Source organism: Pantherophis guttatus, chromosome 9 (genome assembly GCF_059756535.1).
Source record: "Pantherophis guttatus breed Tessera chromosome 9, ASM5975653v1, whole genome shotgun sequence".
Lineage (NCBI taxonomy): Eukaryota > Metazoa > Chordata > Lepidosauria > Squamata > Colubridae > Pantherophis > Pantherophis guttatus.
In genome coordinates this window covers 13,389,547-13,414,096 of record NC_142071.1, presented here as the reverse complement: position 1 = coordinate 13,414,096, position 24,550 = coordinate 13,389,547, and the positions used below count along the sequence as shown (strand labels likewise).

The 24,550-nt window shown below is 42.8% G+C and overlaps 1 protein-coding gene across 3 annotated transcripts in view; it reads left to right on the top strand.

Annotated features, from left to right (window-relative positions):
• UNC5D (unc-5 netrin receptor D) overlaps positions 1-24,550 on the top strand; it is a 696,347-nt gene that overhangs the window by 181,610 nt on the left and 490,187 nt on the right. The window lies entirely within an intron of this gene.

The window sequence follows — 24,550 nt, the reverse complement described above, 5'->3', positions numbered from 1 at the left end:
ATTATTATTATTATTATTATTATTATTATTATTATTATTATTATTATTATTATTATTATTATATCTTTGTAGGGTAGATTCCTACGATTTTGTCCTTAGTGGTTATATAGTCATGGTTTTATTAGTTTTGACAACTACGCCTGGATTAGGGATAGTATGCCTCCTAATACCAAGTGTAGGGATAGAGCAGAAGGAATGTGACATGCTTTCCTGCTTGAAAAAACACTAGAGACATCTGCTTGGCCATTTGGAGAAATAGTCCTGTCCTAAATTTTGCATAGACCACTACTCCCATATCTATACTCCCATATCTTCTCTGGAGAAGCAATGTGAAATGTTAAGCAAATCACATAATTTTTGAAGTTAAACATCTGTCAGGTCCCCATAGATCCCTATCTGGACACTGCCATTGTCCCTGTGGGGAGGATACCCCTTTACAACCTTTTCCTGTTTCTGGTCTTTCTGCCACTTTGATATACTTTCTTGGGAAAGGGAAGGGGAGGGATAGGCCTGGAGCTAACTGTTTTGTCTCAGCTCTGAAGGGACAGGCAAAGCAGCACCTGAGAACAACTTCTTATCACCTTCTCAGCTCGAGTTCTCACAACAACTTCACACCTGTGGATTGGCTCGCCTCAGATTGGACATAGGGGAGGGGTTTCTGCAACTTTTAATCTAGCGGTTCTGAGAGGGAATTTCAGATCCTGCCTTAGTCTTCTTGCTATCACTATCTTCCAATAAAAATTTCCTTTTGAAATGTTATTTGTTTCAAGAGTTCTGCTTTCTTGAGGAGAGAGAAGAGGCAAGTCCTTAGAACATCTCTGAGGAGATACAGAGATTCTGCTAAGGAGGTGCTAACCAGGAACACCTCTAGCACATCACGTTGCTATTTTTCCGTTGAGAAGACTTTCTGGGGCTTATCTTTGTCAAAAGGGTGGCATAAAGATACTGTGATATTATGGCAAACAGCAGTCAACAGGAATAGAAGCACCAAAGTCTTCTTTCATCTCAGTTCTTTCTGGATTGTTCTCTTCTGCAGTTTCCAGGGTGTACTAGAAATATAAAAACCCCTAATGCAAGTCCTTGTCACTATCTGAGCTTAATGGTTTTCTTGCAGATGTTTCATTATCAAACTAGGTAACATCATCAGTGCACCAAAATGTCTGCAAGAAAACCACCAAATACAGAGAGAACCAAGGACCTGTCATTTCAATCCTGAGCTACAAATATTCTCTTCTATTGGTACCCCTAGTATATTTTACTGTGACATCTAAGTTGCCTTGTTAACTGCTAAGAAACATTTTCTCCCAAATAGAGATCACTTGTTTAACATGTTCAAGATATCTCTAAGCATTATCATAAAAGTTTAGCACACTGTTATGATGGAAGTGATTGCACTTCCTTTCTTAGGTCTTGCAAAATTTAAAAAGTGTTGTTTAAGCACAACATTTCAAATTCAGGAAATATGTGCATCATAAAATTAATGTGAGATGATGCCCCCCACCCAGGGGTGAAATGCTCCCGGTTCAGACCGGATCGCCTGATCTGGGCTGAAGAAGTTGTAGAAAAAAAAAAGCCTTTAAAAACCTCTGGGGATCCCAGCTGAGTTGCCTGATCGTCAGAGGCTTCTAAAGGCATTTTTTCCTGCAACCTCTTCGGCCTATCCCTCTTAAGGTTGTAGAAAAAATGCTTTTAAAAGAAAAAAAAAGTTGGCCACGCTCACCCAGTCACATTACTCCCCCCACCAAGCCACACCCACAGAACCAGTAGTAAAAAATCTTAGATTTCATCCCTGACCCCACCCACCATCCACTGGAATGGATTTTAACCATCCATTCATATAAAATTTCTTACACAATTACACAGAGCAGGCATCATATTAAGAAACATGTATGACAGAACAATTTGTTAAATGCTATATTAAAAATTCATTGTAAATTAAATATTGATATGTATTTAAGAGATTTTAGGATTGTACAAACCTATCAAACTTCTTTTGATAAATAAATTTAAATTCCTGATGTTTTACTTGCCATTTTCTGAATGTTTTCCAGCTTTATGGGGCACATAATTACAAATCTTGAATGATAGATCATATCAATCTACATAAGGCTTCAGATGACTTTGCTAGTACAAGTAGTCTTCGACTTATGACCGCAGTTGGGACTAGAATTTTAATTGCTAAGTAAGGTACTTGTTTATTAGGTTTTACAATCTAGTTCACCACCGTTGTCATGCAAATCACTTCATTTAACTCAGTGGTGTGGTTGTTAAATGAATGTAGCTTCACCCATTGACTTTGCTTATCAGAGGCAAAAGTTGCAAATGGGAAGGTCGCAAATGGCAGTCACATGACCCTTGGATGCTACATCTGTCATAACTACATGTTGGTTGCCAAGCAACCAAATTTTAATCACGTGACAGTGGGGAATGCAGTGATGGTTGTAACTGCAAGAACTAGATGTAAATAACTTTTTCAATGCTGTCGTAACTTTGAATGTTCACTAAACAAATGGTTATAAGTCAAGGACAACCTGTATTGTTGAAACCATGTTCTTTTAAACCAATAAAACTCACTGGGAGCCAGAATCTTCTTTCTTTAGGCCTTTTTGACTTGAAATGTTCTGCTTTCATTTTTTTAGTAGTATTGTTGCCTGGATTCAACTAAAAGCCATATGTGTAACCATGGACTGCAACATCCTAGAGGGAAACTGACTCTGGTAGAATTATGATTTAATATTTCTTGTTATTTGTGCATTTCATAAGTCTGTTACTGTTAATGATATTTCAGTTTGATCATAGGTCAATCTGAGGTCATTTGGATTCAATGGCATATAAAGTTAATAAGTAAATGTAGTTGCTAATGTTTGAGTGGGAAATTCTGGAATGGACAATTGCAAGACTTTTGTGAGTTCCAGGTTGGGAAACACTTTATTTTCCCTTGTTCAACAGGAATGGCATGGAGATTCTAACACAAACTAGAGAGTGGAGACTAGATCTCTCTCTCTTTCTTTCTCTCTCCCCCTCCCTCCCTCCCTCCCTCCCTCCCTCCCTCTCATCTATTATCATCTATTATCTATTATCTACTATCTGTCATCTATCATCTATCATCTGTCATTTATCTATTGGAATTATTTGCTACCCACTTTGTGGCAAACAACTCTGGGTAGCTTCCAGCACTAAAACATTAAAATCCTATCTAGGGACCTAGGGAGAACATGAAATGTAATAATTTGTTAGCACATTTTAGTTCTTGGTTTGTGAGTGCTATACCCTGTGCTCGTTCTGGGAAGTCTAGGGAGGGGGGTGGGGGGAGGGAGGGGAAGGGGAAGGGGAAGGGAGGGTGGGAAGGGGAGGGGGGTTGAGGGGGGAAGGGTGGGGGGGTGAAAATGTTTGTATTTTTTATAAAACTTTTCAATAATAATAAAAAAATCCTATCTTTAAAAGAATAAAAATAGAAATCCCAAACAAGATAAAATATTGTTAAAAGATGGAGAGGAAGGGAATTGCAAAACTTCCAATACAGTAGGAATGTATATTAATATATACATTCAATATATTAAAATAGACATAGTTCCAGGAATTTTCCAGGAATGCATTTTTTGTCTCTCCCATCCATATAACACTAGTTTTAAATAGTGTTTGTGATATAAGCATTGTCTTGGGCAGTGAGATATAAGGCTTGGTTTTCAAAAAGTATGGGGTGTGATTGTTCAGTGGTTAAAGACACTGAGTTTGTCAGCTGGAAAGCTGAGAGTCCAAGTTTGAAACCCAAGCACTATGTGATGGGTGAGCTCCTGTTCCTTGCCCCAGCTCCTGCCCACCTATTAGTTTGAAAGCATGCAAATGTGAGTAGATTAATACGTACCACGTAGGAAGGTAACAGCATTCCATATGCCTTTGACATATAGCCATACTGGCCACATTGCCAAAGAAAGTGTCTTCAGATAATGGCTCTCTCAATCAAGAAATGGAGATGAGCAGCACATTCTAGAGTTGGACACGACTGGACAGGCAACCATTATCTTTTTTCTCATGAAGTCTGACTTAAATGCTTCAGATTTCAGCTGTTCTCATTGTTGTAAGAAACTGCTTCTCTGTGCCTCATTTATTACTCTTCCTTGGCTGTAACTGGGAAGGAAGAAAATTAAATTGTTATGTGGTTTATAAAGAATTAACTGAATTTTTCAGGGAAAAGTGCTGATAGTGGTAAATTGGAAATGCTAGAGATAAATGATTTTCTTTTTCTTCTTGTTTCCTTAATATTCTTTCAATATTTTGAAAGAAGTCACATGAAATGCTTACTTTTTAATAAAACTTTGGGGAAGAGGAGAAGCGGCAGATTTCTTTCTTTTTTAAAAAACAAGTTTTATTGGTTTTTTTTCTTTTCTCCTCTCCCACTTTCACCCACATCTTTCTTTCTTTTTTTTTGAACAGTGTTGGTTGTTTCTTATCTTGTACAATTAGTCAAATTCAAATACATTTTACTCAATTACAGTTTTTGTCAATATCATCTTCCCCCCCTTTCCATTTTTTTGAATATACCTCAGTATTTCTATACTTGCATATATCAACACCTTCTTCATTTATCCCTAAATTCTAACTTTACTATTTGTACATATTTGTCCTCTTTTATTCTTAAACAATTCATTCTTTTCTTAATATATTTATATTTGTTTGTTCAGAGCTGCCTTTTTTCCACTTCATCTTTTTTTTTTATTGTACAGCAATCTTTCTCCTCAAACCTAGCCTCTCCCTTTTCTCCTTCCAACTTTCTTTCCCCAGCTTCTTCTTCTCTTCTCTTTTTTTTTTTTAAAAAATTTGATTTATATGCCGCCCTTCTCCGAAGACTCAGGGCAGCTTACAATGTGCTCAGCAATAGCCTTCATCCTTTTTGTATATTTATACAAAGTCAGCTTATTGCCCCCACAACTGGGTCCTCAATTTACCTACCTTAGAAAGGATGGAAGGCTGAGTCAACCTTGAGCCTTGGTGAGATTCGAACCCTGCAGTAATTGCAGGCAGCTGGTCTTAATAACCAGCTTAATAACAGGGTGCCTTAAACCCCTGTACTACCAAGGCTCTTCTCTACTTCCTCTCTTCCCCCCGTCTTACCTTCTCTCCTACTCTGCTTTCCCTTCCCTTCCTTCCTCCCTACTCTTCTGTCCCTCTCTCTCCTTCCTCCTCCCTTCCAATTCCTTCATCTCTCTCTATTGCTGTATTCATTTTCAATTTAATGTTTTCCATTGTGGAGTTCAGGCAACCCTGATCCCTTATCTTTTTAATTATTAACAATATATGTCATCTTGTTCTCTTTTTTCCTTCAAATCTTTACTCAAACAATTTTCTAATCTCTTATCTTTTTTACTTTTACCAATTTATTTTTTCTGCTTTACTTCTTGCAAGTATAACATTTAAATCTTTTTTTATCATTTCAATTTCATTCAGTTTTACATTCAATTTCAATCATTAAATATATTTCTCAAAACATCTTAACAATAAATTTCCACTTATTCAAATATATATTTATAAAGCGCATCTTAATCCTTTCTCATTTTACCCAATCCAATTAGTTCTTAAAATATTCTTAATTTGTCTTCTTTTCTCTTTTTAATTATGTTTCAAATATATAGTTTGAAATATTCCAAATATTACATTTCCCCCAATTGGTTTATTCATATTGTTAAAACTTATCATTCTATAAACCTCCAATATTATTGAGCATGTGACATTTATTATAGTTTTCCCTTTGTTTCTACTTTTTCTTTTTTGTATCTTTTCATTATTAATATTTTGTATCTTAAAATCATGAAATCTTTGCCCTTTATTTCCCATTATTTTCCATCCCTTTTCCCTCTTTCTTATGTTTCCACTGTAAATCCCAGTGTAATCATTTATGTTTTTCATATTTTTTCTTCTCCTCCACCCTCTTTTCCTTCTTTGCCTTTTGTTTTCCCTTCTTCTTCCTTTCTTTTGTATTTTAAAATTCTGCACTCTCGTATTCTGCCCTATATTTCCCATTGTTTCTTCTTTCTCTTTCCTTTTTTGTGTCTTTTCATTGTTAATCCCATTATGCTTATTTTGTATTTTAAAATCATAAAATCTTTTATTTTGTCCTTTATTTCTTATTATTTTCCATCTTTTTCCTCCTTCTTATCTTTCCACTATAAATCTCAGTGTAATCATTTAAGTTTTTTATATTTTTTCTGTTCCACCCTCTTTTCCTTCTTTGTTTCTATTCTTTTTGTCCATACTTAATATTACAATTGTTTAATTTTTCATAGTCAGTCTCTTTGTTTTTGTCTTCTTCTCCATCTCTCTTTCTTGTTTCTTATTAGTCATTTCCTTTTCATCTTCAGTGCATTCTAGCTCTGTCTTTGCCTCCTCAGATTTCGATTTTCCATGCAAATTTATAATCATTTATTTTATTTCCAAACACATAGTCTTTATCAGTTCATTACGTTCCTGTTCCATTTTATCTTTCTGGGTTGAATTATTCCAGCTTTAAGTCGCGTTAAGGTCCCTCTTTTGTAATCATCAAAATCAAAGTCTATCCTCTTGTAGGAAAAACGTATCCTCCTTAGTTCTCGCCAGTTATCTTTTTAAAAGTTCAAGGTTTCATTTCTTCAAAGGTTTTCTCAAAGTAAACAATTCCATGTCATGCTCTTCCTTCTCCTGCAAATATCTTTCTATAATCCATAGTTCCACTCGACTAATTAACAAATCGCCATTTTATTTGTAATCCACATCCGTGTTTATCGAGTCATAACAGAGAAAAAAGCCAGTTTTCACATCTTCTTTCACCTTTATATGCCACCAATCAGTTTATAATCCAATCCAAATTGAATCCAAGTTCCAGATTTACATTTCCATTTGTCAATCACTTTTAATTCTTTATTTGGATTCTTCTGTGGCGCACTTGTCATTCTCACTTTCTCTTTCCATCCGCCATCTTCCCCCACCACTATTTAGCCGCAATTTCCACGCTGCGGTAATTTTAGTAATAATTTAGTAGTTAAAAATATTTAGAATTTTCTTTTTATTGTCTGTGGGTTAGCTAATCACTCATCCAACACCAGCACTCTGTCCAAATCTTCCCTCCTGGACATCGCTTGCTCCAGAGGCTCCAGCTTCATGGCGATTCACTCTGATCACTGCCCCCCGTCACTGGCTCGGAGAGAGTTATTCGGGCTATCCAAGGGACTTGCCTATCCCTCTTTAGGCACGAGCTGCCTCTCTTTCTTCACTGTCCCTACAGGACAGCTTCGGTCCAAAGACCCCCCCCGGTGTCAGTTCATCTGGCTGGTTTTTGCGGAGCTTGTTGGAGCCCGTCATTTTCCCAGCCAGTCACGCCGTGCCACTTCCGGATTCTCTCGCAGATTTCTTTATTAAATAAAAGAATGGTAGGGAAAACATATTAACTGTTGATTATAATTCATATTTATGAATTAGCCAGATAGACATCAAAGTAGTATTATTTTGCATTCATTTTTAAATATGTGCACACACATGCATAGAAATTATACTTACATTGATGGTCACTCTCATATCTTAGATGCAATTAATGTGTAATCCTGATTCTCAGTTGTTGCCCATTTCTTAAACTGGGATCTGCTTTGAAATCTCCACTGAGCTGGTTGTTTAGGAATTGGTTGTGGATAAATTTGTCGTTAACATATCCTCCTAATAACTCTCATAAACTCTCATCTCAGTATTTTGCTAAGATATTGAGCCAATAGATTTATTTTGATTGATGTGCCTTGGGAATGTCCGTGATCCTTTGGAAATACAATACACGAATGAATCAAAACTGCCAACTCTAAATTCTATGCCAATTCTAAATTTTATGAATTTATTGGCTAACAGAATTAAAACAATATTAAATCGGAAGATACATGCAGATCAGAATGGATTTTTACCAGGCCGGCAAATTAGAAATAATTTATGGACAGTCATGAATGTAATTGAATATTATGAAAAACATCCGGAAAAACAGGTAGCCCTGATTTTTCTGGACGCACAGAAAGCGTTTGACCAAGTCAATTGGAACTTTATGACCCAACAAATTAAAAATATGAAATTTGGTGAGAAATTTGAAGAATTAATTTTGTCAATTTATACTAAACAGAAGGCAAGAATACTAATTAACGGACAAGCAACAAATTCTTTTGAAATAGGTAGGGGAGTAAGGCAGGGATGTCCTCTCTCGCCGCTATTATTTATATTAACTCTAGAAAACCTGCTTCGGAAAATTAGAGCAAATGGAGATGTAAGGGGGCTTAAAATAAAAGGAGAAGAATACAAGGTCCAAGCTTTCGCGGATGACCTTGTGTTCTTCTTAGAAGACCCACTTTCAACAGAACCCAATCTAATGAAGGAAATTGAAAAATTTGGAAAAGTCGCAGGTTTGAAAATTAATAAGGGTAAAACTAAAATATTAACCAAAAACCTAACAACGAAATAAATAGAGGAATTAGAGAAACAATCTGGGCTAAAAGTAGTTAAGAAAATAAAATATTTAGGAATAAACCTGACAAATAAGAATATGGGTATAAAGGGAAACAATTACGATGGAATGATACATCAAATTGAAAACGATTTAGAAAGATGGGAAAAGTTAAATATTTCATTTTTAGGAAGGATAGCGGCTCTGAAGATGAACATCTTGCCTAGACTCCTCTACCTATTCCAGACTATCCCAGTGAAATTGGAGAAAAAATTCTTTATTAACTTAAATAAAATTACGTCTAAATTTTTATGGGAGGGCAAAAAACCCAGGATAAGCTTGAACACACTACAGGATGATAAACTTAGAGGAGGTTTTGGTTTCCCGGTGTGGGAGAAATACTATAAGGCAGCATGCCTGATATGGATAAAAGAGTGGGTTAACCTAGATAATCAACGATTATTAAAACTTGAAGGCCATAATTTAATGATGGGGTGGCACGCCTTCCTGTGGAATTCCGGGAACAAGACGTACCAACATTTTAATAATCATATAATTAGGAGAGCATTAATTGACATCTGGTTGGAGACAAAGAAAAAATGTTACACGAAGGTCCCTGGGTGGTTTTCCACAGTGGAGGCGGCTACCTTCAAGTACAAAATAGATATAAGAAAGACAGGGACGAAAGAGGAATTGATGTGAATCCTAATAGGCTAGACAAATTTCTGGAAGTGAAAGAAGGGAAATTAATATCCAAAATATATAAATACTTATTAGAAATTGACTTAAATGAGAATATAATTAAAGGACAAATGGTTGCCTGGACCAGAAACATAGGTAAAAATATTCAACTAGAAGAATGGGAAAGGATTTGGGAAAACAACATCAAAATAATGAAATCAGTAACCTACAAGGAAAACCAATACAAAATGTGGTATAGGTGGCACCTTGCCCCTGCGAGGCTAGCACAAATGTACCCTAATTTGGATCCGAATTGTTGGAAATGTAAACAGGCCCGAGGAACTTATTATCATGTATGGTGGCTATGTCCCAAAATTAAGGTAGTCTGGGGAAAAATCAGAATTTGGATATCACAAATTACAGGAGAAGAAATAGAATTAGACCCAGATATTTTTTTTATTAGGAATATATAAACAAAATATCAGAAAAGAAATGACATATTTGATACATCATATAATTATGGCGGCCAGAATAGCAATTGCACAAGTTTGGAAGACCAATCATTTGCCAACTGATTGGCAAAAAATACAAAAAATATATGCATGTACGGAATCAGATCAACTAACACTGAAATTAAAGGATAAGGAAAGCTCAAAGTATTTTAAGGTATGGGACAAGGGGTACGATTGGATTAAGTGAAAAGAAAGTGGATAAGGATATACGTAGTAAACCATATAGATAATCTTAATGAGTACTAAATTTTACCTTTCTTTAATAGTGAATTTTAAATTGAGAACTGATAATTGAGAGTGTATTTCCATGCTTACTTCATATAAATACCAACAACGACTTCACCGTCAGGAAAATGAACATGGGACTAGGTTAAGAAATATATAATGTGTAGAGAAGAAGAATATATATAGATATGTAAAAGAATAGAAATGAAATGTCAAAAATATGATATAATCTATGTATATGAATATCTTATTATTGTTTTAATTGTTTTTATAATTGTTTGATAATTTAATAAAGTTTGTTTTAAAATTTAAAAAAAAACATATCCTCCTAATATCTCTCATAAACTCTCATCTCAGTATTTTGCTAAGATATTGAGCCAATAGATTTCTTTTGATTGATGTGCCTTGGGAATGTCTGTGATCCTTTGGAAATACAATACAGGAATGAATCAAAACTGCCAACTCTAAATTCCCAATTGAATATGTTGTTCCAAGCCTAGCTTTATTTTTATTTATTTTTAATGCCTATTTTATTCTCCCTCCAAGGAGGAACATAAATGTGATTTTCCCCCTGTCTTTTGTATCCTTACATTATTTGCCAGTTGTAAATGGAGAAAGAGTGACCATCTCAAGGACGTTGTCTGAGCTTTATATCTATTTGAATATTGAAAGCTGGCTGAACTTATGTTTTGTTCTTAGTCTCAGACTGACAACTGAGGCCTTCATTTCTGAGCTTTATTTTCTTGGCCAAAGATGACAGATGTTGAGAGATGTACTCCTACAGCATATGGATAGGAAGTTTCAGTTTACCTATATTGCTTTTAGTTCCATGCTGCTTTTCATTCAGGATAACCAAAAACTTTTCAGTAGAAATTGGAACTGCCGCTATCTCAGAGATCTAAGATAATGCACGGAGTAGCCATCTAAAGAATTTTTTAAAATTCTCTAATAACTGTGCAAATAATTTGGATGGACAATTTGTATTTCTCTAAGGGAATGAGGAATTTGTCTTCTACCTATTAAAATACACTACCTAGCTGTGTATTGCCCACCTGTAGGGCCTTGATGCTAGACCATTTGTTTGGAGAAGAAAGTCAAAAGTGACTATTAATTGCAGATATCCCTATAGTGGAAGGCCTCCCATTTTCCCTCCAGATATGTGAAGTGGATTTTTTTTAAAAGGAAATGTCCCCATTTCATATATTCATTAATAATAATGAACAAATGCCAATTGCAAACACATTGTTAAACAAGTTTGACAGCTTTCAAATTTAATTAACGTAACTCTTTAGAAGGCACATGAAACACATCATTGCTCAGAAAATTCTCTATGCAAAATCCAGTTTTCTTGTGAAAATTAATCTTTGCAGATTGGACAAATTTTATGGGAATATTTCTAGTTCTAATTTTTCTGTAGAACCCCTATTGCTATTTGCCATTTCCTCTGTTCACTCCATCTGGAGAAACAGCAAAAACTCATTCTTGCTTCCCCACTGTTCATTTGCCTTGTGAAATATTTTATTTTTATTTATTAAATTTGTATGCCAACCATTTCACAGTTGAAGCCAGCTGTAAATGCTATAATTTAGATGTATAATTTATTGTTCCTGGAGACAGATTTTTTTCAGAACAGCTCCAAGGGAAAAGATTTGGAGATAGAAATAGGTTTAAGCAGAAATAAATTTCCCCCTCTCCAATTGTGCACTTGATATATATGGAAAGGACAATCAGGCTTAAGACACTTGTAAGGATCATCACATCTAATATCCTCTAGAGCATATCTACTGGCTACATGGAGTTCCAAGAAGAATCATATCCAACCAGGGGGTCCAATTTACGGCCAAATTTTGGAGGGAATTTGTGAGGCTAATTGGATCCTCCCAGGAGCTTAGCTCAGCTTTGGGGTGGCTAACACAATGATACAGCAGTATTTGAGGTGCTATGTTAACTACCAACAGACAAATTGGGCAGATCTATTGCCTTTTGCTGAAGTGGCCTATAATAATGCCATAAATAGCAGTACAGGACTCACTCCCTTTAAGGTAGCTCAGGAGTAGAGTTTGTTCTCATGCCAGAACTTCCCCGGGAAACCTCCTCCTCAATGAGCTTAACAGAGTGGGTGGACTCACTACAGAACGCTTGAGGAAATGTGAAGCAGGCCCTAGTTAATGCCACTGAAACACAAAAGCAACAGGTGGATAAAAAAAAAAAGGTTCCCCCAAAGGCAGTTCTACATCGGAGATAAAGTTTACCTCTCTACCAAATACTTAAAGTTAAAGCTGCCAAGCAAGAAATTGGGACCTAAATTTATAGGACCTTTCCCTATTGTAAAAATCATTAACCTGATCACAGTACAGTTTATGTTTCCACGCCTGTTAGGGACAGTGCACCCAGTTTTCCACAGTAGTGGAAAAGCCGGAGAGAGCCGCAGTGGTGGTTGATACCCCTAGGCTTATGATCATGGGGGATTTCAACTTGCCGTCTGTGGGTGAGGCGTCTGAGGTGGCTCGGGAGTTCATGGCTTCCATGACAGCCATGGACCTGACCCAGTTAATTCATGGCCTTACCCACATGGGGGGAAACACGCTGGATCTGGTTTTTGTCTCTGGACAGTGATTGAGTGATCTTGAGATAGGGGATATAGTTACCGAGCCCTTGTCATGGTCAGATCACTCTCTCCTTCATCTTGACCTTCAAATCGCTGCACCCCGCTGCAGGGAGGTGGAGCCGGTAAGATGGTTCCGCCCCAGGCACCTGATGAAACCTGACAGGTTCCAGATGGAGCTTGGGCCATTTCCTGAGGCTCTGGCACATGCCTTGGCTGGAGACCTAGTGGCCGCCTGGGATAGGGCGGCCGCTGGAGCTCTGGATCGGGTTGTGCCTTTGCGGCCTCTGACCCGGCGCTGATCTCATTTGGCTCCTTGGTTCACTGAGGAGCTGAGGGAGTTGAAGCGCCGGAAAAGATGCCTAGAGAGTAGTTGGAGGGCCAGTCTTTCAGAATCGGACCGGACACAGGTAAGATCTCATATTATGAATTACCTAGTGGCAATAAAAGCAGCGAAATGTAGCTATTTTGCTGCTCTTATTGCATCATCAGATAACCGCCCGGCCGCCCTGTTTAGGGTGACCCCACTCCCTGCTCCGCCAGGAAGCGCGGGAGGACCCCTTGGAGGGTAGAGCCGAGGATTTTGTTCAGTATCTGTATGACAAAATTACTCAGATCCAGGAAGATTTGGACTCCGACTGGGTAGTCTCAGGGGGAGGGATTGGGGCAGGACTTGAGAATGTTATCTGGGATGAGTTTGATCCTGTGACCCCTGAGGATGTGGACAGGATTCTGGGCAGACTGAACGCGACCACTTGTTTATTGGACCCATGCCCCTCCTGGTTAGTGCTGGCTTCCCGGGAGGTGACGCGAGGCTGGCTCCAGGGGATTATAAATGCTTCGTTGGGTGAGGGTGACTTCCCTGCTGCCTTGAAAGAGGCGGTGGTGAGGCCTCTCCTCAAGAAGTCTTCCCTGGACCCTGCAGTGTTGGCTAATTATCGTCCGGTCTCCAACCTTTGTTTTGTGGCAAAGGTTGTTGAGAGTGTGGTTGCGCAACAGCTCCTCCAGTACCTGGATGAAACGACGGACCTGGATCCGTTCCAGTCGGGCTTCAGGCCTGGGTACAGCACGGAAACGGCATTGGTCACATTGGTCAATGATCTCTGGAGGGCTCGGGACAGGGGTTGCTCCTCTGTCCTGGTCCTATTAGATCTCTCAGCGGCTTTTGATACCATCGACCATGGTATCATGCTGCACCGGTTGGAAGAGTTAGGGGTGGGAGGCACTGTACCATGGTGGTTCTCCTCCTTTCTCTCCGACTGGTCGCAGTCTGTGTTGACAGGGGGGCAGAGGCTGACCCCATGGCCCCTCATATGTGGGGTGCCACAAGGGTCAGTCCTCTCGCCCCTTTTGTTCAACATTTATGTAAAGTCGCTGGGCGAGATCATCCATGGTTTCGGGGTGAGGTTCCACCAGTACGCTGACGATACTCAGCTGTACATCTCTACCCCGGACCACCCCAATGATGCCCTTGACATGATGTTCCAGTGCCTGGAGGCCATGCGGATCTGGATGGGGAGAAACAAGCTCAAACTCAACCCCTCCAAGACCGAGTGGCTGTGGCTTCCGGCGTCTCGGTATAGTCAGCTGGTTCCATCGCTGACTATTGGGGGCGAGACCTTGGCCCCCTCAGAGAGGGCTCGCAACTTGGGTGTTCTCCTGGATGCATGGCTGTCTTTGGAAGATCACATGATAGCCGTGGCCAGGGGAGCTTTTTATCGGGTTTGCCTGATGCACCAGTTGCGTCCCTTTCTGGACCGGGCTGCCCTCAGCACACCCACGTAACACCCCTCCTGCGCGAGCTGCACTGGCTCCCAGTGGTCTTCCGGGTGCGATTCAAGGTGTTGGTTACCACCTTTAAAGCTCTCCATGGCTTAAGACCAGGGTATTTACGAGACCACCTTCTGCCATCAACAGCCTCCCACCGGCCAATACGCTCCCACAGAGAGGGACTCCTCAGGATGACGTCAGCCAAACAATGCTGACTGGCGACACCCAGGGGGAGAGCCTTCTCTGTGGGGGCACCAGCCCTCTGGAATGAGCTGCCCCTAAAGCTTCGTTTTAGCCCCGACCTGCATAGTTTTCGGCGCACCCTTAAGACCCTTCTGTTCCAGCAAGTCGGATTGGCCTAGTATGAATTTTTAAAATGGGTGTATGTGTGTTTTAATTCGCGGGCCAAATTTTTATATTCGATTTTAATTGGTTTTAAATTTTATAAATCTATGTGTTTTAATATGGCTGTACACCACCCTGAGTCCTTCGGGAGAAGGGCGGAATAGAAATCTAATAAACTTGAAACTTGAAAAAATGCTTTTAAAAGTAAAAAAAAAAAAGCCTCTGATGATCGTGCAGCTCAGCTGGGATTGTCAAAGGGTTTTAAAAGAAAAAAAAACCTTTTTAAAAAAAAAATGCCTCTAACAATCCAAGCTGAGTTGCCTGATCGGCAGAGACTTTTTTTTCTTTTAAATGCCTCTGCCAATCAGTCAACTCAGCTGGGATCGTCAGAGGCTTTTGAAAACATTTTTTTACTTTTACTTTTAAAAATGGTTTTAAAAGTAAAAAAAAAAATTGCCCATGCCCACCCAGTCACATTACCCCCCACCAAGCCACACCCACAGAACTGGTAGTAACAAATTTTAGATTTCACCACTGCCACCAAGCCACGCTCACAGAACCGGTGGCAAAAAAAATTAGATTTCACCACTGGTATAGAGTTATTATAGGCGACCTCTGCAAACGGCAACTAGCCCACCCAGTTATCTTGCTGATAATTTATGTAGCATCTAAGATATTGTTCCAACACCAAGTTAGTTCTTTCACAAGTCCCATTGGTCTGAGGTAGATGGGCGGAGCTTAACAACCCCAGGAACTCCTTCCAGAAGTGGGAAGTGAACTGAACCCCTCTGTCCGAGATTATTCGCTCTGGAGCTCTGTGTAATCTATACACATGCTGGACAAATAGTTTAGCCAGAGTTTTAGCTGAAGGGATCTTGGGACATGGGATAAAATGCACTTGCTTAGAAAACAAATTTTATTTATTTATTTATTTATTTATTTATTTATTTATTTATTTATTTATTTATTTATTTATTTATTTATATGCCGCCCTTCTCCGGAGACTCAGGGCGGCTTACAATGCATTAAGCAATGACCGTATTTCCTCCACTTTCAGGCAACTCAACAATAAAGTCCATGGATATCTCCTTCCATGGGGCTCCCAGCCTGGCTACATTCTGAAGTAACCCAGGGGATTTCCCAGGAGGCTTCTTTGCTGATGCACATATAGGGCAGCTCACAGCATAGGCTTCTATGTCTTTCTTCAGCGCCGGCCACCACAATTGTCATTTAATTAAATGCAATGTCTTCACAAATCCAAAATGCCCAGCGATTTAACATCATGGGCGTATTATAATACTGCCCCCCTCAGGCTGGTGGGGACATACAGCTTCACTCCTACCCAGGTGAGACCCTCATGAAGTGTACACTCATTGGAGTGGGTTAAAAACCACTCATCAGTTTTTAATGCTTCTTTTAATTGCTTGCTCAAGTCGCCGGACAAGGTTCGGTCCCCTTTCACCTGGGCTCTGGCAACCACTGGAGCCGCCAGCTGTTTCAAGGGGATAACCGGACGAATCACTTCTGCTCAAACACTATTGTATTGAGGCAGTCTTGAGAGGGCATCTGCCATAAAGTTCTTCCCTTCAGGAAGGTAGCGCAGAGAGAAATTAAATTGGTTAAAGTGTTGGGCCCAGCGGACTTGCTTAGGTGACAATTTTTGGGGCGTTTTTAAGGCCTCTAAGTTTTTGTGATCAGTCCACACCTCAAAATGGTGTTTCGCCCCTTCGTTAACAGTGCCCAACGAACAGCAAAAGCAAACTTCTCCCAGATGGCCCATCTCCTCCTGGTCTCAGATAATTTCCGAGAGGTATAGGCACAGGGTTGCAAATTCCCCTTGGCATTGGCTTGAAGTAACACTGCCCTGACAGCCACATCTCTGGCATCAGCCTGAACAACAAACGGGGCCTCCATGTCAGGATGTTTAAGGTCCGGTTCAGCTGCAAACAGTCATTTCAGTTTCTCAAAAGTCTCCTGACATTCCATAGTCCACTCGAGAGGTCCTCATCGGAATCAGTTTTGGTTTCGCTGCCATCGACGGGTCGGAGTTCCCAAATCATCCTGTTTCAGGGGAGCGAACTCAATGACTTCTACCCCTTTTAGGGCGGTCTTACGGGGTTTTGCGGGTGGTTTGTCAGCTCTCTTCCCTCCACTTAGGGTCGCCTGGGGTCCAGGATTAAAGAAACACTCAGTTCCACACTTGGATTAAGAACGATCCCAGTCCTTTTGGATCTCCCCCATATCTTACTGATAGCAAGGGAATTTGGGGCTTTTTTCACCTCCGTGGCAATGCCTGCCCAGCAGGCATTAGCTCACAGCAGCTGTTTGAGTTCCAGAGGCCTGAGCTGTCTCTTCCCGGGCTTGGGCTCTCTCTTCTATGCAAGCAGCAGCCTCAATTTCACCTCCGGGGTGTTCAGCCTCCCCCCTGGCAGGCAACCCATTGGCCGGCAATCTGTACCTTTCACGGGCTCTTCAACTCTCACAAGCCTCTCTCAGTAGTTGCAAAGCCTGGGTCACCAGGAGATTTTCTTTCTGCTCTTCCTGCCAGGCAGCATCTTTGCATCAGTGTCTGGTAGTTTTTACTCCTTGAGGGGTCTTCTCCAGCTCTGGCAACCTCCCCATGCCCAGCGATCATTTTTTTGTTTGTTTGTTTGTTTTATTAAATTTATATACCACCCTATTCCCGAAGGACTCAGGGCGGTGAACAGGCACAGAATAAAATACATAAATACAAAAGTTAGAAACAATTTAAAACCAAATCAAATAATTTAGCCAAAGACAATTAAAAATCCCAATAATTTGAAACAAATTAAAATTTCAGTTTAAAAATTTAAAAGAAAGGGGAGAAAATTAGGCCAGGCCGGCTTGCTGGAATAGGAGGGTCTTAAGAGCATGGCGGAAAGTGCGCAGATCTGGGATCCTCCATATCTCCGGGGGGAGCTTGTTCCAGATAGTGGGTGCCCCCACAGAGAAGGCCCTCCCCCTGGGGGCCACCAGTCGACACTGCTTGGCTGACGGCACCCGATGGAGCCCCTCTCTATGAGAGCGTACTGGCCGGTGGGAGGCTGTTTGTGGTAGTAGGCGGTCCCGTAAATAACCAGGTCCTAAGCCATGGAGTGCTCTAAAGGTGGTAACCAAAACCTTGAAGAGCACCCGGAAGACCACCGGGAATCAGTGCAGCTCGCGCAGGAGAGGTGTCACACGGGAGCACCATATTGCTCCCATAACCACCCGCGCAGCTGCACTCTGCGCCAGCTGGAGCCTCCGGGTGCTCAAGAGGAGCTCCATATAGAGAGCATTACAATAGTCCAGGCGGGAGGTGACGAGGACATGAGTGACTGTGTGTAGGAAGTCCTGATCCAGAAAGGGACGCAACTGGCGAATCAGGCGGACCTGATGGAAAATCCTCCCGGTCACGGCCGTCAAGTGCTCTTCTAAAGACAGCCGTGAATCCAGGAGGACGCCCAAGTTGCTAGCCCTCTCCGTGGGGGCCAGTGATTCGCCCCCAATAGTCAGCGATGGCATCAACTGACTATATCGGGACGTCGGAAACCACAGCCACTCGGTCTTGGATGAGCCTGAGCCTGTTCCTCCCCATCCAGATCCGCATGGCCTCCAGACACCGGGACATCACTTCAAGGGCATCGTTGGGGTGGTCCGGGGTGGAGATGTACAGCTGGGTGTCATCAGCGTACTGATGGTACTTCACCCCGAAACCACGGATGATCTCGCCCAGCGACTTTACATAAATGTTGAACAGAAGGGGTGAGAGGACTGACCCTTGTGGCACCCCACATATGAGGGGCCTTGGGGTCAACCTCTGTCCCCCTGTCAACACAGACTGCGACCGGTCGGAGAGAAAGGAGAACCACCATAGTACAGTGCCCCCCACCCCTAACTCTTCCAACCGGTGCAGCATGATACCATGGTCGATGGTATCAAAAGCCGCTGAGAGATCTAATTAGACCAGGACAGAGGAGCAACCCCTGTCCCAAGCCCTCCAGAGATTATTGACCAATGTGACCAATGCCGTTTCCGTGCTGTACCCAGGCCTGAAGCCCGACTGGAACAGATCCAGGTCCGTCGTTTCATCCAGGTACTGGAGGAGCTGTTGCGCAACCACACTCTCAACAACCTTCACCACAAAACAAAGGTTGGAGACCGGACGATAATTAGCCAACACTGCAGGGTCCAGGGAAGACTTCTTGAGGAGAGGCCTCACCACCGCCTCTTTCAAGGCAGCGGGGAAGTCACCCTCGCTCAAAGAAGCATTTATAATCCCAAGCCCTCCAGAGATCATCAACCAATGTGACCAATGCTGTTTCCGTGCTGTGCCCTGGCCTGAAGCCCGACTGGAACGGATCTAGATAATCGGCTTCATCCAGGTTCTGGGGAAGTTGTTGCCCCACCACACTCTCAACAACCTTCGCCATGAAGCGAAGGTTGGAGACTGGGCGATAATTCGCTAGTACAGCCAGGTCCAGGGAGGGCTTCTTGAGAAGGGGCCTCACCACTGCCTCTTTCAAAGATGGGGGAAGTAACCCTCGCTCAAAGAAGCATTAATAATCCCCTGGAGCCAGCCTCATGTTACCTCCTGGGAGGCCAGCACCAACCAGGAGGGACACAAATCCAATAAACATGTGGCAGCACTAAGCCTCCCCAGAATCCTGTCCACATCCTCGGGAGTCACAAGGTCAAACCCCTCCCAGATAACATTCTCAAGACCCCCCTCCGTCATCCCATCCAGATCTACCCAATCAGAGTCCAGACCTTCCCGAATCTGAGTGACTTTGTCATGCAGGAATTGCACAAAGTCCTCAGCCCTGTCCTGCAAGGGGTCTTCCCTCGCTCCCAGATGAAGGAGGGAGTGGGTCACCCTAAACAGGGCTGCTGGGCGGTTCTCTGCAGACCCGATAAGAGCAGAAAAATAATTTAATTTTGCCGCTTTTATTGCCACTAGGTAGATCTTAATATGAGACCTCACCAGTGTTCGGTCAGATTCGGAGCGACTGGCCCTCCAATCACTCTCCAGGCGTCTTTTCCAGTGCTTCATCTCTCTCAGCTCCTCGGAAAACCAGGGAGCCAATTGAGATCGGCACTGGGTTAGAGGCTGCAAAGGTACGACACGGTCCAAAGCTCCAGCGGCCGCCCTGTCCTAGGCGGCCCCCAGTTCTTCAGTCGCACCATGAGCCAGAGCCTCAGGGAATGGCCCAAGCTCCGTCAGGAACCTATCTGGGTCCATCAGGTGCCTGGGACGGAACCACCTAGTTGGTTCCATCTCCCTGCAGCGAGGTGTAGTGGTTCGAAAGTCCATTCAAAGGAGGGAGTGATCAGACCATGACAAGGGCTCGATGACTAAATCCCCTATTTCCAGATCACTCTGCCACTAACCAGAGACAAAAATCAAGTCCAGAGTGTGTCCCCCCATGTGAGTAGGGCCTTGAACTAACTGGGTCAGGTCCAAGGCCATCATGGAAGCCAAGAACTCCTGAGCCACCATAGACGTTTCGCCAACAGATGGCAGGTTGAAATCCCCCATAACCATAAGCCTGGGGGTATCAACCGCCACCCTGGCTATCACTTCAGGTAGCTTGGGCAGGGCTGCTGCCATGCAGCAGGGAGCCAAGTACGTAATCAGCAGGCCCATCTGCACCCCACGACCCCACTTCACAAGGAGGGACTCACATGCAGCTATCTGAGGTACAGTGGCCTCCCTCGGACATAGACTTTCTTTAATAATAAACACCACCACCCCCCGCTCCTACCCTGAGCCCTCATCTGATGGAATGCCCGGAAACCTGGTGGGCACATTTCAACAAGGGGCACCCCCCCTTCCGGCCCCAACCAGGTCTCCCTAATACCCACCACGTCCACTCCCCCCTCCTGAATAAGGTCATAAATGAGTGGGGCCTTATTTATCATGGACTTGGCGTTGCACAACATCAGCCGATAGCTCAGGTCCTGAGGATCTGTGCTATCTGGGGAACGAGAAAAGCATTGGGGACCGGAGTGCGCAATCGCTCGAAGGTAGCGAGTGCGCACTCCCATAACATGATATGGCCCCCTGCTTCCACCATACCTGCCCCTCCCACCCACAGTACAAATCAAACAGCCCTCATTAGATCAATCTCTAGCCCCCTCCCTGGTGTTCAACCCTGCACCCCCAATGCCGCAATCCTCCATCAGACCTGACCTCGACCTTGGTGGGCTATCCCCCAAACCCCCTTGGTCACCCCCAAACCCCTTAAAACTTTAATTAAAAACCCATTTAAAAACCCCCTTAATCTCTTCTTTGCAGCATGCCATCTCTCGGGGTTCCAAAACCCGTCGTCAAGATAGGCCCTCGATAACGTGGAGGGCCAAGTCTGCAAGAGGGGGTAGTCTCGCAGTACAAGAAACTTAGTCTTTGTATACATCCCAAACTCTGGGATGATGGTGTAATATGGCCTGGGAGTCCACCATGATGATCCAACAAGTCCAGAGAAAGAAAAAGCCTATGTAGCTGGCAAAGTCTCCACTGACCTCTCACGACAGTAGGCAGGAGACAAGGCGCTCCGACCACTGGGGAGCAAACCTCCAAACCACCCTCTCACGGTGGTTGGCCAACTGGCCATGAAGAAGCTGGAACAACCCCAGCTCCCTCAGTACACCCCTATGCTGCATCTCTCCAAACAGCAATTGAGCAAAGATGGAAAATAAGGCCAATCCACGTGGGCTCAGATGGCAGGCATACCAGGTAAATAAAAGATGGATACAGGCAGGGGCTATTTCCATCCGCCGGGAACCAGCAAGGCAAGAGTGACCATCACAAGGCCGATAAACCGGCCGAGGGGGAGGGGGAGGTTCATACGAGGTGGCTGGGTAATCACCACTCTGCCAGCCTCCCGACCCCTTTGGCCGAAGAGGTGTAGAAAAAATGCTTTTATAAGTAAAAAAAAAAAGCCTCTGATGATTGTGCGGCTCAGCTGGGCGGGGGAGGCAGGGATTTTTGCTACCGGTTCTCCGAACCACCCGCCTCCATTGCTACCGGATTGGGCGATCCGGTCCGAACCGGGAGCATTTCACCCCTGTTTGGTGGGCATGGCTTGGTAGTGGTCATGTGACTGGGTAGGCGTGGCCAATTTTTTTTTAACTTTTTAAAGCATTTTTAACTAGTAAAAAATGCTTTAAAAAGTAAAAAAAAAGTTTCCGATGATCAGCACCTGACCATCCTGGCCCCATCACCAAGCCAGATCCAACACCTCCTAGCCCCAAAGATTGCAAGCCTTTCTACCTCGGCCATCGAGTCTGGGAGATGACAGGGGGGTGGGGGGAGAGAGAGAAACAAAGTGCTCGGCTGCTCCCCCTTTTCACTCACCCTGAGATTCCTGTTGCGGATTTTCACGTCTTGCTTCACGCGCCCGGGATTGTCACCCTCGTCTTCTTCTTCCTCCTCCTCTCTAAGTGGAAAAATGCCAGGAGCAAGTGCAAAAAGAAGTGCTTGCTTGCTCCTGGCCTTTTTCCATTTGTAAGGAAGCTTTCATACCTGTGAAGGCAAGTCTGGCTTCCTGCGCTAAAAATCTCACCAATACCGCTGTGCGCACGGCTTGTGTGTGTGTGTGTTTGTGGCTGTCAGGCATGGGCTGCTGTGAAGACCAGGAGCAAAGACACACACATGCACACACATACACACAGGCTTTAAAAGACCTTTGAATGAAGGCAGGGGTGGATTGGAGGGGTCATTTCCCTCCCCCTCCCTGCCTCCATACTGACATTCAGTGCAGCACACACACACACACACACACACACACACACACAGGCATTAAAAGACCTTTAGAATGACTTGGGGCTCCTTCAGGGCCGAATGTCAGCCTCCGCTTTTATATTGCTTGCTTGCTACGACTGCCATTGAAATGGGGGGGGGGAGGGAGGGAGCTATCTGGATAGTTGGGAGGGGGGAAGTGAGCTGGTGGAGTAAATTAGAGAAAGTTTTCCTCAGTGTTTCTCTGCAGCTGGGGGGGGGAGCTGATAACCAGTCAAGGTCAACCGTCCTAGCATACCAGAAGGATGGAGCCATCAGAAGCTGCACCCCACATGATCCCTTGGGGGGGATGTGTATTGGATAATCCTGACTGGACCATTGGGGGGAGGGTTTTAAGGATGCTTTCTATACGTGATTTTCGCGCCTATTGCCTCAGACTTTGCTTTTTTTTGGTTGCATTCAGTTCATAGTCAGTAAAAGTACCTTTCTCTATGAAAATGGAGTTGGGGTTTTTCTTTCTTGAGTACTGAAAGGAGACATACCTGACACCTAGTGCAATGGAAAGGATATCCTTTGTCAGAAGCTACCTGGGTGAAAAGTAAGGATATCAAGGCAGAGAGGTTGGTTAGGAAATTCCATGAAATGAATCCCAGAGAAGCAAAGGAACTGCTTGGGGGTGGGGGTGGGGACACAAGGTGGATAGAGCAAGATTAAACTCTTTGTGTCAATGTCTTCCAGAAGTCCCTCACACACTAAGGGGAGCTGACTGTCAATATTGAACTGAACCTGGCAGAAGCCATTTTCCTGGTTCAATGTTGCCACACTGCATGGGAGGCGGGAAGGAGGCTGGAATGCATTGCTAGACACAAGGTCATCTCCTGGGCAATGGAGGAAGGAGGAGATAAATACATGACAAGCTCACCAATTAACCTAATTGGCCATTGTGATTAATGACACTGGGAGGAAGGGGTCATTACTGGTTTTAACTATATTGTAACCACAGGGAAAGTCAGAATTGGCTTTCCTTTGAAGCATGCTAATATGATTTACCCAATAAAGAAGTTCTTTGAGGAAGTACCTGACCTCAAAGTTCTGATTTGCTTGGGTTCGTTTATTAGTCGGAACCTTTACACTTAGACTTATAGCCACTTCATAGTGCTTTACAGCCTTTTCTAAGAGGTTTACAGAGTCAGCATATAGCCTCTGACAATCTGGCTCTCTATTTTACCAACCTCAGAAGGATGGAAGGCTGAGTCTACCTTGACTCAGTGAGAATTGAATTGCTAGCACTGGTCAGATGAGCCTACAATACTGCATGCTAACCACTGCTCTACCAGGGCTACTTATAAGATTAAAAGAGGGGGTAAAAGAAGAGAGGAGGAGGAGGAGAGCAATAGCACTTATATACTGCTTCATAGAGCTTTACAGCACCGTCTAAGTGGTTTACAGTGTCAACATATTGCCCCCAGCATTTTACTGACCTTGGAAGGAAGGAAGGCTGAGTCAACCTTAAATTGGTGAGAACTGAACTGCTGGCTATTGGCAGAATTGGCAGAATTAGCCTGCATTCTAACCACTGTGCCACCATGGCTCAGCAATAGAAAAGGGTGCCAGCATGGTTTCTATAAGTTGATAGAATGTTCTACTTTGATTACCGTATAACAATCAAGGCTTATGTCAAGATAGTGGGACAGGCAGCATGTAAATTTAATAAATAAATGATGACCCTCAGTCATGGAAACTCATTTGGGTGACTTTTGCTTAGCATTATTCAACTGAACTCAACTTTAACTCAAACAAATTCCCAGGGTATAATATGTATTTGTTAACTTCTTGGGGGGAAATATGGGATCAGACCTAACCTAATAACATGTATTGTTTTTTATTCATTTATTTATTTGTAACTCACCTTTATTATTTTTACAAATAACTCAAGGCACTGAACATATTCCTTCTCCTATTTTCCCTACAACTCCAACCCCTTGAGGTGAATTTGGCTAGAGAGCCCACCCATATATTCCTTTTACTGATGGTGGCGGGCCTAATCTGATATTTTCTTTCTCCAGATATTTCTCTAGATATTTTCTTTTCCAGACATCTGGTTGGTTTGATGTATAGACGTTTCTGAATATTTTTATCATTCTTTCACCTGGGAAGTCCAAAGTTCTGGCTGATTGTGAAGACTGACTTTCTGCCTCTGTTGACTGTTGATGTTTGATGTTTATTGC